The sequence below is a fragment of the Phyllobates terribilis genome, unplaced genomic scaffold (genome assembly GCF_046119375.1).
Source record: "Phyllobates terribilis strain yellow unplaced genomic scaffold, ASM4611937v1 Scaffold_4__5_contigs__length_816908805, whole genome shotgun sequence".
Classification (NCBI taxonomy): domain Eukaryota; kingdom Metazoa; phylum Chordata; class Amphibia; order Anura; family Dendrobatidae; genus Phyllobates; species Phyllobates terribilis.
This window is the reverse complement of record NW_027362764.1, coordinates 680,534,287-680,555,215: the sequence shown is the minus strand read 5'-3', so window position 1 is coordinate 680,555,215 and position 20,929 is coordinate 680,534,287. Positions and strand designations below refer to the sequence as shown.

The 20,929-nt window shown below is 44.3% G+C and overlaps 1 non-coding gene and 4 pseudogenes across 1 annotated transcript; all 5 read right to left on the bottom strand.

The window, feature by feature from the left end:
* Positions 1 to 8,392: 8,392 nt before the first annotated feature.
* LOC141267741 (5S ribosomal RNA) lies at positions 8,393 to 8,511 on the bottom strand (annotated as a pseudogene).
* A 921-nt stretch (positions 8,512 to 9,432) lies between these two features.
* Positions 9,433 to 9,552, bottom strand: LOC141268578 (5S ribosomal RNA; annotated as a pseudogene).
* Positions 9,553 to 10,173: 621 nt separating this feature from the next.
* LOC141269008 (5S ribosomal RNA) lies at positions 10,174 to 10,282 on the bottom strand (annotated as a pseudogene).
* A 1,636-nt stretch (positions 10,283 to 11,918) lies between these two features.
* On the bottom strand, positions 11,919 to 12,037 carry LOC141266172 (5S ribosomal RNA). Its single transcript, XR_012320226.1, has one exon. It is a non-coding gene; the product is annotated as a 5S ribosomal RNA (ribosomal RNA).
* A 935-nt stretch (positions 12,038 to 12,972) lies between these two features.
* On the bottom strand, positions 12,973 to 13,092 carry LOC141268339 (5S ribosomal RNA; annotated as a pseudogene).
* Between the last annotated feature and the right edge of the window lie 7,837 nt (positions 13,093 to 20,929).

The window sequence follows — 20,929 nt, the reverse complement described above, 5'->3', positions numbered from 1 at the left end:
ATTTGTTTGTTTGTCAGTTAAACTCATTGATGGTGATGTGTGTCAGGGCTCTTTATATCACTGTAAGCAATTGCAGACACCTGTGCTAATTAGTTTGGCAGGTGTGTCCAATGAAAGGCAAGACTACTTAAGAAGGCTCTCTCACATTATTAAGCAGCCTACATTTTCTGCCAAAATGGGAAAGAAAAAGGATGTGTCGGCTGCTGAGAAGCAACAAATTGTGGAGTGTTTAGGTCAAGGCATGACTACAATCAACATTGTGCGATGATCAGGATGAAGTGTCTTGGCAATCAAGAAGTATGTAGCTGATTCACAGTACACACGTGTGCGTGCTGATAAGGGCAAATTGAGGACTCTTTCCTACAGGCAATTACGTCAGGTTGAAAGAGCAGCGGCAAAAAAGCCTTGTCATAGCAGCAGACAAGTTTTTGAAGCTGCTTGTGCCTCCAACGTCCCCCGAACAACAAGATGCAGGGTCCTTCAGAGGTTTGCAGCTGTGCATACGCCATCCTGTCGACCTCCTCTATCCACTTCACACAAGCAGAAACGGCTCCAGTGGGCCAAACATTACATGAAGACTGATTTCAAAACTGTTTTGTTCACGGATGAGTGCCGTGCAGCGCTCGATGGTCCAGATGAATGGAGTGGAGGATGGCTGGTTGATGGACACCCCACGCAAAATGGCTACAGCGCCAACAAGGAGGAGGTGGAGTAATGTTTTGGGCTGGAATCATGGGGAGAGAGATTGTCGGCCCCTTTAGGATCCCTGAAGGCGCTAAAGATGAACTCCATAATGTATGTGGATTTTCTCAAACAGCACTTCCTGCCATGGTTCAAGAAGAAGAACCGTGTATTTCACAGCAAGATCATTTTTCTGCATGATAATGCACCATCTCATGCTGTACATAAAACATCTGCATCTCTGGCTGATATGGGCATAAAAGGGGACAAACTTATGGTGTGACCCCCATGCTCCCCTGACCTCTACCCCATTCAGAACCTTTGGAGCATCATTAAAAGGAGTGTCTATGATGGCGGGAGGCAGTTCACATCTAAGCAACAGCTCTGGGAGGGTATTCTGTCCTCATGCAAAACAATTGAAGCAGAAACCATCCAAAACCTGACAAATTCAATGGACGAGAGAGTTCAGAAGCTCCTTTCGAACAAGGGGTCCTATGTGAAAATGTAACATCACCTGGAATAAAGTTTTGAGTTGAAAACTGTTTGATTTCAGTTTCTAACAACCTGCTAATGCTTATAATTTCAAAAATGACCATTTTTTTGGTCTTTATTAAAATGAAAAGGTTGATCGAAAAGTTTGGGGGATCTAAGAGTGTGGCAACCCAGTAGTCATGATTACTTCGAATTCTGACAATATGAGGGTCATGCTGCAGGTAGTGCAGCAAGAAGGCACTTATGTGTCTTGCGCATCTCGGAGCCCCAAAATTATTTTCCGGGCTAGATGCAGCTAAAAATTATTTTTAATTTTAAATCTGGTGAAGCTTATTATAGATGGCCTAATAGGATCAGTGCTGCACACTGCTACAAAGCCCAAATTATTTTCCAGTCAAGATACAGATAAACATGATTAGTAATTTGAAAGCATAAAAAGGTTGGTAGGGTGATTTTAACCAATCATCAAGCTTTTACTCTCCCCAGGATGACACAGGGGTAGAAAAGTCGTTTCGGATCCATGATTTGTTCATCTTTATGAACGTGAGTCTGTCTACATTATCAGTGGAGAGCCGCGTGCGCTTATCTGTCAGCACACCACCAGCAGCGCTGAACACACGTTCAGACAGAACGCTGGCTGCGGGGCATGACAAGATCTCCAAGGCGTAAGTGGCTAGCTCCGGCCATTTATCCAGATTGGAAGCCCAAAAAGAGCAAGGGTCCAGTGACACAGTCGTGGCTTCAATGTTTACTTGGAGATACTCCTGTACCATCGTCTCTAGGCGTTGACTATGTGTCAGACTTCTTGTCTCCTGTGGCCTTGCAAAGGATGGGCTAAAAAAGTGGTGAAATGATTCCGCAAAATTGATGTTACCAGCAGATACTGTGGTTCTGTTACGGTTTGAGTGCTGAACACTTGACGGTCCCACGGTTGGCAAGTTGGAACTGTGAGATTCACTACGTGCACCACTGGTATTTTGTGGAAAAGCACATGTAAGATTCTGCAACAGTCTCTGCTGATACTCCTGCATGCGTGCATCCCTTTCTATGGCAGGAATAATTTCTGCAAATTTACTTTTGTACCAGGGATCTAACAGTGTGGCAACCCAGTAGTCAGGATTATTTCTAATTCTCACAATTCGAGGGTCATGTTGCAGGTAGTGCAGCAAGAAGGCACTCATGTGTGTTGCGCATACAGGAGCACCAAGTCCCTGTTGTGTTGGTGGCGAGGTAACAATCATGTTTCCTTCCTCTGTCCTCTCCCCCCAACCTCGCACAACAGAAATGTGATCAAGGTCTCCCTCATCTGATGAGTCTTCCATCAGTTCGTCCTCCACTTCTTCCTGGGCTCCTGCACCTTCCTCACTAGTTTGGCTGCTACCATGCACCCTGGTAAAACCATCTCCCCCACCCTCACATGCCTGCCGCCTTGGTGCTGCCGACCGTCTGGACCTTGCAGATGTTAGCCCTTCCGCATACAACTCCTCCTCCTCTACTTCCTCCACCTCCTCTTGTGCCTCCACCTGACTCCGAATTCTGTTTAACATGTGCTCCAGCATGTAAATCACCGGAATAGTCATGCTGATAATGGCATTGTCAGCACTAAACATCTTCGTCGCCATTTCAAAACTGTGCAGAAGGGTGCATAGGTCCCTGATCTGAGACCACTCCTCCAGCGTGATTTGCCCCACCTCTGAATCTCGTTGGCCCAGGCTATACGTCAGAACGTATTGCACCAGGGCTTGTCGGTGCTGCCACAGTCGCTGCAACATGTGCAGAGTTGAATTCCACCGGGTAGGCACATCGCATTTTAGCCGGTGAAGTGGCAGGCCCAACGACTTCTGTAGATATGTAAGTCGCTGAGCTGCGGGATGCGAACGGCGGAAGTGAGCACACAGCGACCGTGCCCTCTGCAGAAGGCCATCTAGTCTGGGATAGTGGGCTAAAAATTGCTGGAAAACCAGGTTCAACACGTGAGCCATACAAGGCACGTGTGTGACATTGCCCCGGCGAAGGGCCGCACCCAGGTTTACAGCATTGTCGCACACGGCCTTCCCTGGTTTCAGGTCCAGTGGAGACAACCATTCATGAAATTGGTTCTCCAGAGCTGACCACAACTCCTCAGCTGTGTGACTCACATTTCCCAGACATTTCAATGTAAAAACCGCCTGATGACGTTGAGCCCTACTGCCAGCATAGTAAGGAGGTGTGCAGGATCCCTTCTGCGCAGTTAGAAAGCTTGTGGCATGACCAGACAGGCTTTGGGTGCAGGTGGAAGACCGAGAGGAGGTTGAGAAGGCAGAAGCAGTGGAGGAACTTTGACATAAAGAGGATTGACGCACAACTCGTGGGGACGGCAAGACTTGGACAGCAGCCCCTTGTCCTGCTGTCACCATAGTTACCCAGTGCCCAGTCAGCGACATGTAACGCCCCTGTCCATGCCTACTCGTCCAAGTGTCTGTGGTGAAATGCACCCTGTCACACACAGAGTTTCTCAAAGAAGCGGTGATGTTGTGTGCGACATGCTGGTGGAGCGCAGGCACACCTTTCTTTGAGAAGTAGTGCCGACTGGGCATCTGGTACTGGGGCACTGCGACGGACATAAGGTCTCGAAAATCCTCTGTGTCCACCAGGCGGAAAGGCAGCATTTCTGTAGCCAAGAGCTTGCAGATGGTGAAATTCAACCTCTTAGCTTTCTCATGGCTAGGAGGAAATGGTCTTTTACTTGTCCACATCTGAGGGACCGAGGGCTGGCTATTGTGCTTAGACGGGGTTGATAAGGGTGTCCCCGGCAAACTGCCGGTCTGTGAGGAAGATGCAGGCGGACATGTTAGGTTGCCTTGATCCAAAGGTGGTGCTATCGATGTCGGACAGCGCTCAAGACCAGCTGGTGTTACCACCTCCAAAGAAAATGATGACCTGCCAATCACGCTGGCTGTTGCGGGTAAAGAGGTGGCAGGTCTGCGCCCCAAAACAGGTGTGACTGCTGTCCCCCCAGTCACAGAGGATGAAGAGGCCGCGGATGCACAAGATATGGCAGACGGTGGTTGGCCCGGCCGGCTAGGCCGCATTGTAGCACACTGAGCTTCCCACTGCAACTTATGCTTCATGTCCATGTGCCGGTTCATGCATGAAGTACTCAAACTATGTATTTTTTGGCCTCTACTTAGCTTTTGCTGACAAATGTTACAGATAACACGAGTTGGGTCATCTTTATCGATCTGAAAAAATGCCCAGGCTATGCAAGGCTTAGCACCCATGCGACCTGAAGAGCCACCACGACTTGTGGTGAGAGGCAGAGTTGTGTTTGAGGATGCAGTTGTTGACGTGCTTCCAGTACTACGTCTCTGTCCAGGAAGGCGCAACCTGACCTCGTCGTCACTAGCATCTTCCTCCACCTCCTCTGCTGACCTCATCTCTTGGCTGACTGTGGGTTGACAGTAAGTGGGATCTCCGACCTCATCATCATCACCCTGTGCGTTATCACACCCGTCGTCCTCAGAGCCAACCTGTTCCTGCCCTGACAAAAAACTAAAGTTGTCGCTCCAATCAGGTATTTGAGTCTTATCATCGTCTTCCTCATTGTCTCCACCAACAGGAGTTACAGTTTGGGAATGAGGGTCTACATTATGGTCAGAACCTTCTGCGTCTGGTCCTGGATCCGACTCATAAAGATTCTGGGCATCAGTGCAGTTCATTTCCTCGTCTGGATTCACAGAAGCGCTGGAGTCGACCTCTGATTCCCAGGCTATAGTATGAGTAAACAGCTCTGCAGACTCAACCATCTGTTCTACCTCATACTCAGACGGGCAGCTGGAGATTTGGGAGCTGTGAGGAAGCAAGTGCGATTTGGGTGACACCTTTGAGGACTGGAGTATTTGTGATGTTGAAGTTGATGTGGAGGAGAGCCCACTTAAAGGAGCACTTGATATCCGTTGAAGCACCTGCTGTTTTTGTGCCTCATCTGGAATTTGTAGCGATTGGCGTGGCCGTAAGAAAGGGATCTTATCACATTGTCCGCTAAAATAAGTAGACAATTTAGTTTGGCTGGAAGATGGTCTTTCTTCTGCACCTACCCCACGGACACAACCTTTTTTCCCCTTCCCAACACGCCTATTCCCCTTTCCACCAGCAGCAGGCCTTTTTCCACTCATTTTGGTGGTTAACTAATTCACAACTCTGGAGTTGTTTGCACAAAAAACAATGGATGGTAACCGAGCAGAGCTGAGTGGCCAAACTGTGGTATTAGGCCAAAACTATTGGCTGGGTTAGATGCAGAAAAAAATTATTTTTAATTTGCAACCTGATGGAGGTCAGTATAGATGGACTAATAGACCAAGTCCCACACACCGCTAGAAGCCCAAATATTTTTTCAGAGCTAGATGCAGAAAATATTTTTATTCAATTTGCAACCTGATGGAGGTCAGTATAGATGGACTAATAGACCAAGTCCCACACACTGCTAGAAGCCCAAATATTTTTTCAGAGCTAGATGCAGAAAAAAATTATTTTTAATTTGCAACCTGATGGAGGTCAGTATAGATGGACTAATAGAACAAGTTCTACATGCTGCTAGAAGCCCAAATATTTTTTCAGAGATAAATGAAGAAAAAAATTATTTTTAATTTGCAACCTGATGGAGGTCAGTATAGATGGACTAATAGACCAAGTCCCACACACTGCTAGAAGCCCAAATATTTTTTCAGAGCTAGATGCAGAAAAAAATTATTTTTAATTTGCAACCTGATGGAGGTCAGTATAGATGGACTAATAGACCAAGTCCCACACACCGCTAGAAGCCCAAATATTTTTTCAGAGCTAGATGCAGAAAAAAATTATATTCAATTTGCAACCTGCTGGAGGTCAGTATAGAAGGACTAATAGAACAAGTCCCACACACTGCTAGAAGCCCAAATATTTTTTCAGAGCTAAATGAAGAAAAAAATTATTTTTAATTTGCAACCTGATGGAGGTCAGTATAGATGGACTAATAGACCAAGTCCCACACACTGCTAGAAGCCCAAATATTTTTTCAGAGCTAGATGCAGAAAAAAATTATATTCAGTTTGCAACCTGATGGAGGTCAGTATAGATGGACTAATAGAATGATGCTATGCCCAAAAGATTTTACTTCACTAGGTGCAGTAAAAAAATTGGTATTCTATACACAGGTGGTATATCTTGCAACACAGATAGGCTACTCCACTGACTAACACACTCTGCAATAGGCCAAAAAGGATTAGCTTTGCTAGATTCAGCCAAATGCTGTGAAAAAAACTTGCACAGCACTGGCACAGACCTGCCTGGCAAAAACTGATAGGAACTGATGTAACCTAGTCCTGAAAAGGACTCCAATTACAATTAGTCTTTACCACCACAATCTATCTATTTAAGAGCACAGACCTGCTTGATAAAAGTCGTAGGAAATGCTGTAACCTAGTCTTTAAAAGGACTGCAATCACAACTATTCCCTACTCCCAAGCTATCTGTATATTTGTGCGAAAATTGGCTTGAAATTAACAAGGTATAGCGCACACAGCAACAGCGGTGCCGTCTAACACGCAGCTGCAGCAGTGAGAAAATGGTGGCGACGGGGAAAATGGCTTGGTCTTATAGGGCAAGGACATGTGACATACACTGCCAATCACACATGCCCTTGCTTGTGTGAAAAAAAGCACTTCGCTCCGTGTGTGCGCTGCTGATAGGCTGACAGATTGCACCTCCCCACTGCAAATGCGGGAAAGAGAAAAAAAAATGGAGATCTTCATTGTTCCTGCAGAGATCCATCCCCTGCCCCTCCCCCCGCCCCGCTGTACACTCAAACTGCGTATTAACATTAATTTTCATCATTACTGAGAAAAAATCCAGTTATGATTTTGGTGCACGAACAGTTATCGAACATAACCTCGAACAGCCGAATTTTTCTCAAATTGTTCGTGTTCGCCGACCGGCTCGAACACCGCCCAAAACAGCTCGAATTTGAGATTGGCGAACAGTTCGAGTAGAACAACGCTCATCTCTACTTGCCACTCCTGCGGTTTCTGCTCTGCATCTGCTCGCTGCTCCGGCAGTCCTGTCCTGCTCTGCTTCTGCTCGCTGCTCCGGCAGTCCCGTCCTGCTCTGCATCTGCTCGCTGCTCCGGCAGTCCTGTCCTGCTCTGCTTGCACTCGCTGCTCCGGCATTCCCGTCCTGCTCTGCTCTTGCCCACCACTTCGGGCATTCCCTCTCTGCTGTGTTTGGCTACCGCATCTGCGGTTCTGTTTCTGTGACCCAGTCTGTACTGGGTCTTGTCCTCTCTGTGCTCCAGCCCGTCCTTTCGGCCAGTACCTCCCCGCCTGCATACTCGCCTGTATCCACCCGTCTGCATACCTGCCGTGTTCGCTTATATCCACCAGTCTGTGCCAGCCTAACCTGCCTGTTCCAGGAATCCCTGTGTGGGTCAACCCCCGTGTCCGGAGTTTGACCTGGAGTAGCACCAGGTCCCTCTGCCCGGTTTCTCCTTGGTGCACTGGCGTCGTATGCCGTCGTGCCACCTTGGTCGGATCGGCCAGATACTTAGTCACGCCCCTCCAGGCACTCTCCGGTTCATGGTCCAGTGGAACCACTACTCCCGCACACGCCAGTCAGTCCGGGCGTGTGAATAAAAGCGAGCAATCTGGCCGTGACGGGGCGGGCTCCGAAGGGTCCATGCAAAGGCTGTGCCATCCCTACAGGTGTGTTTTTTTAGCAGTGATTCACCCGCCGCATCAGGTGTCTTCAAAAATGTCTTGGCGCTGTGTCTCCTACAGGCTAAACCCTTCATCGCGGTAATGCGACAGAAAAAGCAAGCTGGACCCGTAACTTGGGGGCGGAGCGAGACGTCCAGGGGTGAATGAAGGAAGAGGGTGAGATGGTTGCCAGTGACTTTGAGCTGCTCTTCAGGGGGGAGGGTCGTGTTGCCTGCAAAGGTCTTCTGCTTGGGGTTACCGGTGGTTGCCTCCAGCCACGCGGGAGACGCTGGTCCTGGTGAAAAGGAGCCTAGTATTAAAAGTAAAGAAGCAACAATGCTGGAGGCCCACGGTGATTAGAAGGATGCTGGTATTTTGCGGAGATGAAATAGCGCAAGAGAGAAAGCAAATGAAAAAAAGAAAAGAGAATGAATGTGTGAACTTGTGAAAGGGAATGGAAAAAAGGCATAGAAGAGAGTGCCCCCTGCTGGTGGAAGGAAAGAAAAAGCAAAAGCCTACAGCACCTTGTATTCCCAGGTGGTCTCCCATCCAAGTACTAAGCAGGCCCAACCCTGCTTAGCTTCTGATATCAGACAAGATCGGGCGTGTTCAGGGTGGTGTGGCCGTAGGCAGAGACAAGCCTCTCACTTGCTGCTTTTCTACTTTGAAGTCTGGCTGCCGGCTGCCCTTTCCAGTGCTCAGCAAGACCAGGTCCTTTTGTGCTTTCCATTCTCTTCAATTTTTTTGCTGGCTTCCTTAAAAGGTCTTGTAGACACAACGCCCCACTCAGAGCCGCTGAGCTCACTGATCGGCTGCAGCGCTGTCGACGGAACGTCGGCTTCACGGCCAATGCCACAGGCCGGGAGCAGAGGCGAGACTCACCGGTAGACCCGGGTAGGGTGAGTAGAGCGCGGTTAGCTGCTTTCTAATAGCCTGCAGCCGGGGATTAACTTTTAATGAAAGGGAACAATCCCTTTGACTGTCTGCAGCGCGCCACACCTAGGAAGCGCACTCTCACACACAAGCCAGCATGCACACGTGCTCGCACGTGACAACACCCCCTATCTGCCCCTACAACCTTTCCGTCACCATGCGTCAGACTCTCCTGCCTGTTTTATGATTTCAGAGCCCTAGCAGGAATCACCCCCCCCCTCCCCAATTCCTTCTGCACCTTCCTTGCACTGAGGTTAGCTCTTTGTCAGCCGTCTGGCTTGGTTACACAAGCTTCTTTGCAGAGAAACATGTTACTTGTGCTGGCCCTCGCTAGGCGGCCGGCATCCAAAACCTTATCGGGCACCTGCTGAAAGCCTGGCCCCTTCACGGCCCTGGGTGCTTTTAACGCCATCATTTCCATACAGCGAGCTGGGGAGTCAATAAGCACTCCTAACCGTGGCAAGGAGCTCGGTGTCAGGCCTGCGTGGTAGCGTACTTAGCTGCCAACTGGCTCAGAGGCCTTGGGGCTTCCATCGTCTAAGATACTTAAGGTTGGTGTCCGGCAAGGAGCATTTCCATGCTAGCTGAGCTGGGCAGTAGGGCAAAACGTCATCAAAATTGTCTACAGCACCCAGTGTTCCCAGGAAGTCTCCCATCCAAGTACTGTCCGAGCCCAGCCCTGCTTTGCTTCCGAGATCAGACGAGATCGAGCATATCCAAGGTGGTATGGCCAGTAGACACTGCTCAATCTATCGCCCGGCCAGCCTTTCTCAGGATCGCTTGGTGGCGAGCAATCTGGCCGTGACGGGGCGGGCTCCGAAGGGTCCATGCAAAGGCTGTGCCGTCCCTACAGGTGTGGTTTGTTTAGCAGTGATTCACCCGCCGCATCAGGTGTCTTCAAAAATATCTCGGCGCAGGGTCTCCTGCAGGCTAATCCCTTCATCGCGGTAATGTGACAGAAAGAGCAAGCTGGACCCGTAACTTGGGGGCGGAGCGAGACGTCCAGGGGTGAATGAAGGAAGAGGGTGAGATGGTTGCCAGTGACTTTGAGCTGCTCTTCAGGGGGGAGGGTCGTATTGCCTGCAAAGGTCTTCTGCTTGGGGTTACCGGTGGTTGCCTCCAGCCACGCGGGAGGCGCTGGCCCTGGTGAAAAGGAGCCTAGTATTAAAAGTAAAGAAGCAACAATGCTGGAGGCCCACGGTGATCAGAAGGATGCTGGTATTTTGCAGAAATGAAATAGCGCAAGAGAGAAAGCAAATGAAAAAAAGAAAAGAGAATGAATGTGTGCACTTGTGAAAGGGAATGGAAAAAAGGCGTAGAAGAGAGTGCCCCCTGCTGGTGGAAAGAAGGAAAGAGCAAAAGCCTACTGCACCTGGAATTCCCAGGCGGTCTCCCATCCAAGTACTAACCAGGCCCAACGCTGCTTGGCTTCCGAGATCAGGTGTGTTCAGGGTGGTGTGGCCGTAGGCAGAGACAAGCCTCTCACTTGCTTCTTTTCTACTTTGAAGTCTGGCTGCCGGATGCCCTTTCCAGTGCTCAGCAAGACCAGGTCCTTTTGTGCTTTCCCTTCTCTTCAATTTTTTTGCTGGCTTCCTTAAAAGGTCTTGTAGACACAACGCCCCACTCAGAGCCGCTGAGCTCACTGATCGGCTGCAGCGCTGTCAACGGAACGTCAGCTTCACGGCCAATGCCACAGGCCGGAAGAAGAGGCGATACTCACCGGTAGACCCGGGTAGGGTGAGTAGAGCGCGGTTAGTTGCTTTCTAATCGCCTGCAGCCGGGGATTAACTTTTAATGAAAGGGAACAATCCCTTTGACTGTCTGCAGAGCGCCACACCTAGGAAGCACACTCTCACACACAAGCCAGCATGCACATATGCTCGCACGTGACAACACCCCCTATCTGCCCCTACAACCTCTCCGTCACCATGCGTCAGACTCTCCTGCCTTTTTTATGATTTCAGGGCCCTAGCAGGAATCACCCCCCCTTCCCCAATTCCTTCCTTGCCTTCCTTGCACTGAGGTTAGCTCTTTGTCAGCCGTCTGGCTTGGTTACACAAGCTTCTTTGCAGAGAAACATGTTACTTCTGCTGGCCCTCGCTAGACGGCCGGCATCCAAAACCTTCCCTGGGCACCTGCTGAAAGCCTGGCCCCTTTACGGCCCCGGGTGCTTTTAACGCCATCATTTCCACACGGCGAGCTGCGGAGTCAATAAGCACTCCTAGCCGTGGCAAGGAGCTCGGTGTCAGGCCTGCGTGAAGAGCGGCGGGGTAGCGTACTTAGCTGCCAACTGTCTCAGAGGCCTTGGGGCTTCCATCATCTAAGTTACTTAAGGTCGGTGTCCGGCAAGGCGCCGTTCCATGCTTGCCGAGCTGGGCAGTAGGGCAAAACGTCATCAAAATGGTCTACAGCACCCGGTGTTCCCAGGAGGTATCCCATCCAAGTACTGTCCGAGCCCCGCCGAGATCAGGCGTATCCAAGGTGGTATGGCCAGTAGACGCTGCTCGATCCATCGCCCGGCCAGCCTTTCTCAGGATCGCTTGGTGGCGAGCAATCTGGCCGTGACGGGGCGGGCTCCGAAGGGTCCATGCAAAGGCTGTGCCGTCACTACAGGTGTGGTTTGTTTAGCAGTGATTCACCCGCCGCATCAGGTGTCTTCAAAAATGTCTCGGCGCAGGGTCTCCTGCAGGCTAAACCCTTCATCGCGGTAATGTGACAGAAAGAGCAAGCTGGACCCGTAACTTGGGGGCGGAGCGAGACGTCCAGGGGTGAATGAAGGAAGAGGGTGAGATGGTTGCCAGTGACTTTGAGCTGCTCTTCAGGGGTGAGGGTCGTGTTGCCTGCAAAGGTCTTCTGCTTGGGGTTACCGGTGGTTGCCTCCAGCCACGCGGGAGACGCTGGTCCTAGTATTAAAAGTAAAGAAGCAACAATGCTGGAGGCCCACGGTGATCAGAAGGATGCTGGTATTTTGCAGAGATGAAATAGCGCAAGAGCGAAATCAAATGAAAAAAAGAAAAGAGAATGAATGTGTGCACTTGTGAAACGGAATGGAAAAAAGGCATAGAAGAGAGTGCCCCCTGCTGGTGGAAGGAAAGAAAAAGCAAAAGCTTACAGCACCTGGTATTCCCAAGCGGTCTCCCATCCAAGTACTAACCAGGCCCAACCCTGCTTATCTTCCGAGATCAGAGGAGATCAGGCATGTTCAGGGTGGTTTGGCCGTAAGCAGAGACAAGCCTCTCACTTGCTGCTTTTCTACTGTGACGTCTGGCTGCCGGCTTCCCTTCCCAGTGCTCAGCAAGACCAGGTCCTTTTGTGCTTTCCCTTCTCTTCAATTTTTTTGCTGGCTTCCTTAAAAGGTCTTGTAGACACAAGGTCCCACTCAGAGCCGCTGAGCTCACTGATCGGCTGCAGCGCTGTCGACGGAACGTCAGCTTCACGGCCAATACCACAGGCCGGGAGCAGAGGCGAGACTCACCGGTAGACCCGGGTAGGGTGAGCAGAGCGCGGTTAGTTGCTTTCTAATAGCCTGCAGCCGGGGATTAACTTTTAATGAAAGGGAACAATCCCTTTGACTGTCTGCAGCGCGCCACACCTAGGAAGCGCACTCTCACACACAAGCCAGCATGCACACGTGCTCGCACGCGACAACACACCCTATCTGCCCCTACAACCTCTCCGTCACCATGCGTCAGACTCTCCTGCCTGTTTTATGATTTCAGGGCCCTAGCAGGAATCACCCCCCCTCCCTCCCCAATTCCTTCCTTGCCTTCCTTGCACTGAGGTTAGCTCTTTGTCAGCCGTCTGGCTTGGTTACACAAGCTTCTTTGCAGAGAAACATGTTTCTTCTGCTGGCCCTCCCTAGGCGGCCAGCATCCAAAACCTTCCCTGGGAACCTGCTGAAAGCCTGGCCCCTTCACGGCCCCGGGTGCTTTTAACGCCATCATTTCCACACGGCGAGCTGCGGAGTCAATAAGCACTCCTAGCCGTGGCAAGGAGCTCGGTGTCAGGCCTGCGTGAAGGCGGCGGGGTAGCGTACTTAGCTGCCAACTGGCTCAGAGGCCTTGGGGCTTCCATCATCTAAGTTACTTAAGGTCGGTGTCCGGTAAGGCGCCGTTCCATGCTAGCCGAGCTGGGCAGTAGGGCAAAACGTCATCAAAAAGGTCTACAGCACCCGGTGTTCCCAGGAGGTATCCCATCCAAGAACTGTCCGAGCCCAGCCATGCTTTGCTTCCGAGATCAGACGAGATCAGGCGTATCCAAGGTGGTATGGCCAGTAGACGCTGCTTGATCCATCACCCGGACTGCCTTTGTCAGGATCGCTTGGTGGCGACCAATCTGGCCGTGACGGGGTGGGCTCCGAAGGGTCCATGCAAAGGCTGTGCCGTCCCTACAGGTGTGGTTTATTTAGCAGTGATTCACCCGCCGCATCAGGTGTCTTCAAAAATGGCTCGGCGCAGGGTCTCCTGCAGGCTAAACCCTTCATCGCGGTAATGTGACAGAAAGAGCAAGCTGGACCGTAACTTGGGGGCTGAGTGAGACGTCCAGGGGTGAATGAAGGAAGGAGGTGAGATGGTTGCCAGAGACTTTGAGCTGCTCTTCAGGGGGGAGGGTCGTGTTGCCTGCAAAGGCCTTCTGCTTGGGGTTACCGGTGGTTGCCTCCAGCCACCCGGGAGACGCTGGTCCTGGTGAAATGGAGCCTAGTATTAAAAGTAAAGAAGCAACAATGCTGGAGGCCCACAGTGATCAGAAGGATGCTGGTATTTTGCAGAGATGAAATAGCGCAAGAGAGAAAGCAAATGAAAAAAAGAAAAGAGAATGAATGTGTGCACTTGTGAAAGGGAATGGAAAAAAGGCATAGAAGAGAGTGCCCCCTGCTGGTGGAAGGAAGGAAAAAGCAAAAGCCTACAGCACCTGGCATTCCCAGGCGGTCTCTGTTAAATGGTTAATTATGGAAATTCATTTGGAATGTTAATCGATAATCATTTTTCTGAGTTCTATGCCTCAGCCATCGTGTCTAGTTGACATGCGCTATTTGTGTGTGTATTTTTGGTTCACTACCATATGTAGAACAGGTGTCCATACGACTGGCTATAAAAGCCCATGGTACAGAAAGGGGGGGCTCTCTTGCTCTGCCCACCCCACAAGACACAGAATCTTCATGCTGAGAAGCAGATGACATGTAGGCCTGTACACATGCTGGACAAAGACATGATTTACCAGCCAGGATCCAAGGAAAGATGGGTGAATCTCAACAATTAAGCTAATTATGGACAAATGGACAATTACTTTATAACTAATTATTGTATGTACCTGCTGCAATCTGATTCTTTTTAATGGACAATCCAAGAATAAATAGATACATTTTTTTATAAGAATATCGTGATATTGATACTTTGAGAAGTCCTCAGTAGAAAAAAATAATACAGGAAGAGTATTATTTTACAATGGTGAGCCAGCCAGTCCTGTTTTTTTGTTTTTTAAATTAAGTAAGTGAATTTCTTCCGTGAACAAGTGGGGAGTCCTGACGAGCTGAACAGCTGTTGTTCACGTGTCAGTAAATTCAATAGTTTGTCACGAGAAGCAGAAAGGACCTACAGACTGAGGAAAGACAGGAAGCAGAGGTACTAACAAGGAACAGAATCACACAGGAAAAGAATCAGATGAACTGAAGACAGGACGTGCTGATAAAGAGAAGCCAAGGAATCTTAAGGTAGGCAAAATATGGATATAATTTCTTCTTTTGCTAAACAAAGTAATATTAATTTCAAAGGTAATGTAGGAGATGACATAGAAGTTTTGTGGCTCAGTTTATACAAAGAATGTGAATTGCAGAATTTACAGTTAACTTCTAAATTGGTAAATAGAGACAAACAGAAATTGAGAAATATTCTACATTTGGTAGATTTTTTTCATAGTCTTGTGTTAGAGATTTCTAAGCAGGAAAATAGTGTAGAAGTGTCAGACGGTGATACTGATTCTGACTGTAATGTGGAAAATGAACAAGAAGTAAGACACGTGTCTGTAACTGAAGGTGACCTTGGGTCTGACCAAGAGACGGACATACAGAAACCTGACATGGGAGGAGACATGACTGACATACGAGAAACCGACATACTAGGTGGTGTGGGAGGAGACGTGAGTGACGTAGGAGGAACGGACGTACAAGAGCCACTAAAAATATCAGAGAATTCTGGAATTACCCAGGCTCAACTCCAAATTAAAATGAGGAAAAATTTGCTGAAATTATACAAAATCATGCCAAAATATGATGTCAAAATCCATGCCTGTAGAAATTCAGAGACATTTGAGAGCTTCTCTGATAAGTTTGATTTATCCAATGAGGAGAGGAATCAATTATTTAAAATATGGATTCCTGTGACATTGTCCAGACGTTTACATTTAATGCCCTGTGAAAATGACTCTCCTAATGGATGGGAAAATGATTCGGACAGATTAAGATATTTGACTTATTGTGTCACAAAGGATTTTCCCAACATAGAAGATCTGCAGAAACTAAGGATTGGTAGGAAGGAATGTACATATACATGCATGTCCATATTTGAACGGTTGTACAAAGCTCTCATCAAAAATGGAAAAGTACAACATATGATAACAACTTTTGTACAAAAATTCAAATTCCTAAATTCAGTTTCCCAAGTTATGGCATCACAAAAAAATTCATTATTTGAATGTGCGCAGATGCTGGATTTTGTTAGAAAACATGAGAATCGTGAAAAGAAAATAAATCAAGCTAAATTTATAAAACCAGGAAAGGTAAAATCTTACCAAAAGCCAATATCAAACTCTCCTAGACTGAGTCATCCCCATAGTGAACTCTATCAAATACGCAGAAGATTTCATATATGTTATAAGCCATATCAGCCAGTGCAAAGATCCATCTCTCCACAGAATGAGTTAATTCTCAGTCAGAACTGTGATTCTCTAAAAAGGAAAATGGCTGAAACTGATGGACAGAGACAGGTGAGACGACCAACTCACTGTGACGTAATGTAATGTGGACAGAAGAACAGGCAGTTCTCTGAGGTTTTGAAGGATAGAATAATGTCTTTCCTAAATAGGGCGTTCCTGGAGATATTTGAGAGAGACAGAAGATTTGGTTTAGGGAGTGGCTAAGGAAAAACTGTAATTATAATGTTGTATCAAAATGTAATACAATGTCTCAATATTTATTTATAATCTCATACAGTAAAATTATAGTTACATAGTTTCTAATAGTTCATATATATATATATATATATATATATACACTTGTCTAAGTAGAGATTGCGTATAATTGTATTTATATATACGTTTATAAAATATATATATATATCAATTAATAAATTAGAACTTCATATATATAAATTTAAGTAGCAATATTTTGAATTACATTAGAACCAACCAATATATGTATAAGATATTTAAATAATTCTGTTTCTGTATGAATTTGATATTTAATTTTATTTTCTTATATTTCCTTAGAGTTTTCATTCCAAAGCAGGATTTGATCAAAGAACTCTAAAATTGATTTATTTCTTTATTCACACAGGAAGTGAAAAAATTGCATGATTTTATGTGTATAACATTTTAAAATAATAACAATATATCTAGTTGAACTATAATATATATGTAATACTTATTAATTCTTTTGTGTTGCTAATATTTTCTGTGCATGAAGTGTTCGTGCAAATTAAAGTAGCTTTACAGCATGACGTGTGACAGCTGCGGCCTTTGAACTTTGAGCTAATAGTATAGGATCCCATTCATTCTATTTTCAACTGATGTAACTTAAGACCGGGCAGCCAGTGAAAAAAGAATCTAAGACAAGAGTTTTTTCAAGTGTCTGAAATTCCAGTGACTTACTCTCATATTATATAATATGTACTTGGGGAATATTCAAAGAAATATAAAGATATTCAATTGATATGGCAATGCGCATTAATAAATTGGGATACAACAATTTTGGGTAAAATATATATATATATATATATATATATATATCTAAAACTTCATATGTGGAATGTTTGAGTTGAACAGATCTGTGAATGTCAGAGTGAAGGTGACAGATGAGTAAATCAGCAGCTGCTAAGTGTGATTGATGTGACAGAGGCCTCGTATGTTTGTATGTTTGAAAAAAAAAATGTTTCTTTATGTGAAGGTACAAAAATATATTTAATTCTGAGGAAATTATAATACATAATTAGGTATTATCTACATATGTATATTTCTATATTTCTTTAATAATTATTATTTCTTGATTTAACTAATAGTGGATAAGGGCAACCACACATCAAAATGGTTTACAAAGCAAATTTATATTTAGAATAATTTTCCACATGATAATATTCTTGAATAACTATAATATTATTTTTAATGGTTACCTAAATAGGTACACACCTCTCTTTAGTCAAATCTATGCTACTCATCGATATGAAATTTATGCACAATATTTCTAGAAGAATAATTATTTTTAATTTGGTTCTGATATATACATAAATTTTATAAAATAATATTTTTGGTATTAAGGGGGAAAATGTGTTTTTGATCCTGATTACATAATCACTTTTGATCAATACTTATTTTCCACACATTTTAATAAAGAAGAAATAATAATAAGGTACTATGGTATAATTAAGAAGGGTATTACATGCAAAGTTGCATAATTTAATATTTTTTGGTGGTACAAGGTTATGACAAATATGAAATCATCCAGATAATGGAGATATAAGGGTATTTTTTATGGAGAATATAATTACTCTGCATTTGTCATTAAAATTTAAAGGCCTTATTTTTATTTTTATTCTTATTTTTACTCTTAATTTTATTTTTCATTTTTAAAATTTTATTCTTACTTTATACTTCTTATTTTTCTATTTTTTCATTTTTTAATTCTCATTTGATTTTATTTGAGTTCAATATCTCAATTGAGAAAACACATTAATATTTAATAAAGTAATGTCTAATACAAGAGTATTGCTTCATTAAATATATATTGCTAAGGAAAAAAATGTTTACATTTTCTGAGTAAACACAATTCATTCATTCATTTATTCATTCATTCATTCATTCATTCATTCATACATTCATATATTTATTCATTTTGGTTTAGGAATATACATTCTTTGATATTATTGGTTTAATAAAGATATAAAAACTTGTTTTTTCAAAATACACTGACACCTATGGGTTGGAAAAGGTAATTACACCTATGACATAAAAATGTTCTATCATATGGAGAACTTGATTGATAATGAATTATTATCTATTATTGTTTATTATTCCAAACATAATTTATTTTAATATTTTGATAATAATTAGATGGATATTACTGATTGCTGTGGTACGCTGTGATATTATAGGTTAGGAAAAACTGCCAGATTTGGTATCAGATTAGGGAATGAAGACTTCAATCAAGACACTGCAATTATGAATTCTATCTTAATAAAGACTTTTAATTTTTATAAATCAAAGAGATTCTCAAAAGTTACAAGAAGAAGCAACTGATATCCGGACGTCTCAGAAGGTAACAGGTGTGAATGCTGAGTGTTATAATAGACTGTGTCCATTACATACAATACAATTCACACCACTGATCACCAGGACGGCAGAGGACGATGATCCTATATGTACTGTGTTGTGTTCAAGTTTCATCACGTTCCACTGGTTTCTTATCACCTGCAACGCTTCAATGAAAGCTGGTGAACAGGTAATACCTGGCATATGTGTCCTGTATATAAAGGACTGAGTACTGGTTATGGTGCTATATAAAGCAGGAAAGTGTCAAGTTAACCCTTGCTTTACTGACCAAAGACTTCACATCTGTTCCAAAAGTGACACGAGACCAGTGCGGACACACGGAAGATTCCAAAGACGATCCAACGTAAGTCCAGGTGACACTGCACAGATATTAAAGCTACATGTCATCCATGGACTTTGTTTTCTTATCAACTGACACACATGATCTTTCTAATAAAGAGTACAGTTTATGGACTGAACAATAATGAACACAATTATGGACTGTACAATATCTACATGCTGTAATTTATTTCAAAGGAGTTTTCATCTAAAGACTGTGTTATAAAAGAACCAAGAAGAAGACGAGACGACGACCCGATGACATCAGATGATGACGATTGAACCCGCGATTGCTTCAATTTAGATATAGGGAAGTATAATTATACATATTAAATGAATATTAGTCGCGGCTTACCATAACATGAATTCACATCATTATATAACAATAATCCGATATTGACACTATTATTACTATTATTATTATTATGGAAATTTAATGATATTGCCAAGGAAGAAGGAAAGAAAAAATTATTGATGAATGTATCTTCTTTTGAGATTTTTCAGTTAAAGTCCTTTTATTCTCAAAAAAGGGGGAAATGTTAAATGGTTAATTATGGAAATTCATTTGGAATGTTAATCGATAATCATTTTTCTGAGTTCTATGCCTCAGCCATCGTGTCTAGTTGACATGCGCTAGTTGTGTGTGTATTTTTGGTTCACTACTGATAGGAAAATTAGTATACCATATCAATTAATCCCTTTTAATATAACCCTTTAACACTCCTATAAACCAATGTAGTAAAATATGCTGCTTAAACAACTAAATTATAATAAGATTAATCAATAATCTCTAAGCAAAGATGTAAAGTTTACCCAAGCCACTGTGGAATTTGCAGGGGTTGCTTATCTTAATCAAAATGCCCTTTTGAGGTCAGGTTGATCTAGGGAAAGCACATTGACCAACAAAACAGGTACATTGCATCAAGTAATTATATAAGTACATAGGTAAGTATTTTATGTAATCGCCTGATTACTAATGATTGGATGCTAGTTGTTTATATTGTAAGATGATTGGTTATGTTATAATCTTCCTATGTCCCACCTACTATGTACAACCCACAATTTATACTATGAGAATTGTGCCCCAATACAATGGAGGCAGTTCTGTTCTAATATTGATCAGAGCTCTTGTGGCTACAATAAAACTTTCTTTAATCTGCAGAGATAGTGTGTGCACTCATCCTTTGGGAGACTGAGATGTTATTCCATATCAGTTGGTGCCGAAACCCGGGACCTCACGCCGCTACTTTGGACGGGAGAATTGCAAGCTGTATTCTGGCTGGACAGGTGGATCACTACTACAAAAGCGCGCTGCAGGTGAGAATTCCCTGTTGTTTGGGTGGTCATCCACTTTGGCCTGTCAGTAACTTCTTGTTCCTGTCCAGTAGCGTCTGAGGTATTTATTTTAGCCTTTATTTTATCCACTCTCCCAAAGGGTATATAGTAAATGTACGTAAGGTATTAGAGTTTATTTCAATGTTATAAAGTTTTACTGTCATGTAAATATTGCTGATATTTCTGGTCTGTTTCCTGAGAGAGCTGTGTAATATACTATTGTTACTATTGTTTACCTAATCAATATATCACTCACACTCACTGCCAGTTTCTCCTGTTCAGTGAACGTTTCACAAGCACAAGCTAATGAGATGGGACAGTGGTATTAATATTGCACAGCACTCTGAGCAAACATATTGGAATAACCAGATAAAAATTACAAATAGACATACGGTTATTATCATTAATTGTTTGAACTAATAACTTAGTTTAGAAAAATAAGTTTGAAAAGTGATAAGAAACTTAGTATCATTCATATATATATATATTTACACTGAATATTGTTAACTCATAAGTTGGTCTGACGAGACCCACATTTATTTCCTGTAATAAAATAACTCCAAAGAGGAAATGGGGAATGTCCATAGCAATTGTGCTAAATCCGGCAAAACCCCACAGAAGGAAATTAAATGTGTTCAATACTCAGAAGGGAGTCCGATGATTTATATGATTGATACATATGGGCAACCAGCATTCAATATATGGACTAGATGGAGATCTGTTTTGCCTGATCTACCAATCGAAGGCACATTAGATATTACTCTATTAAAGACTATATCACCTTGCTGTATCAGTGAGGAAGAACAGAAAATGTACTGTTCTTGGTTAGACGTAGCTGCATCTACCACTAATCCAGTATCCGTGACTCCTCTTATGCCTCGTGCCCCACCATCATATTATTCTAGTAAACCAAAATTATTAAATAT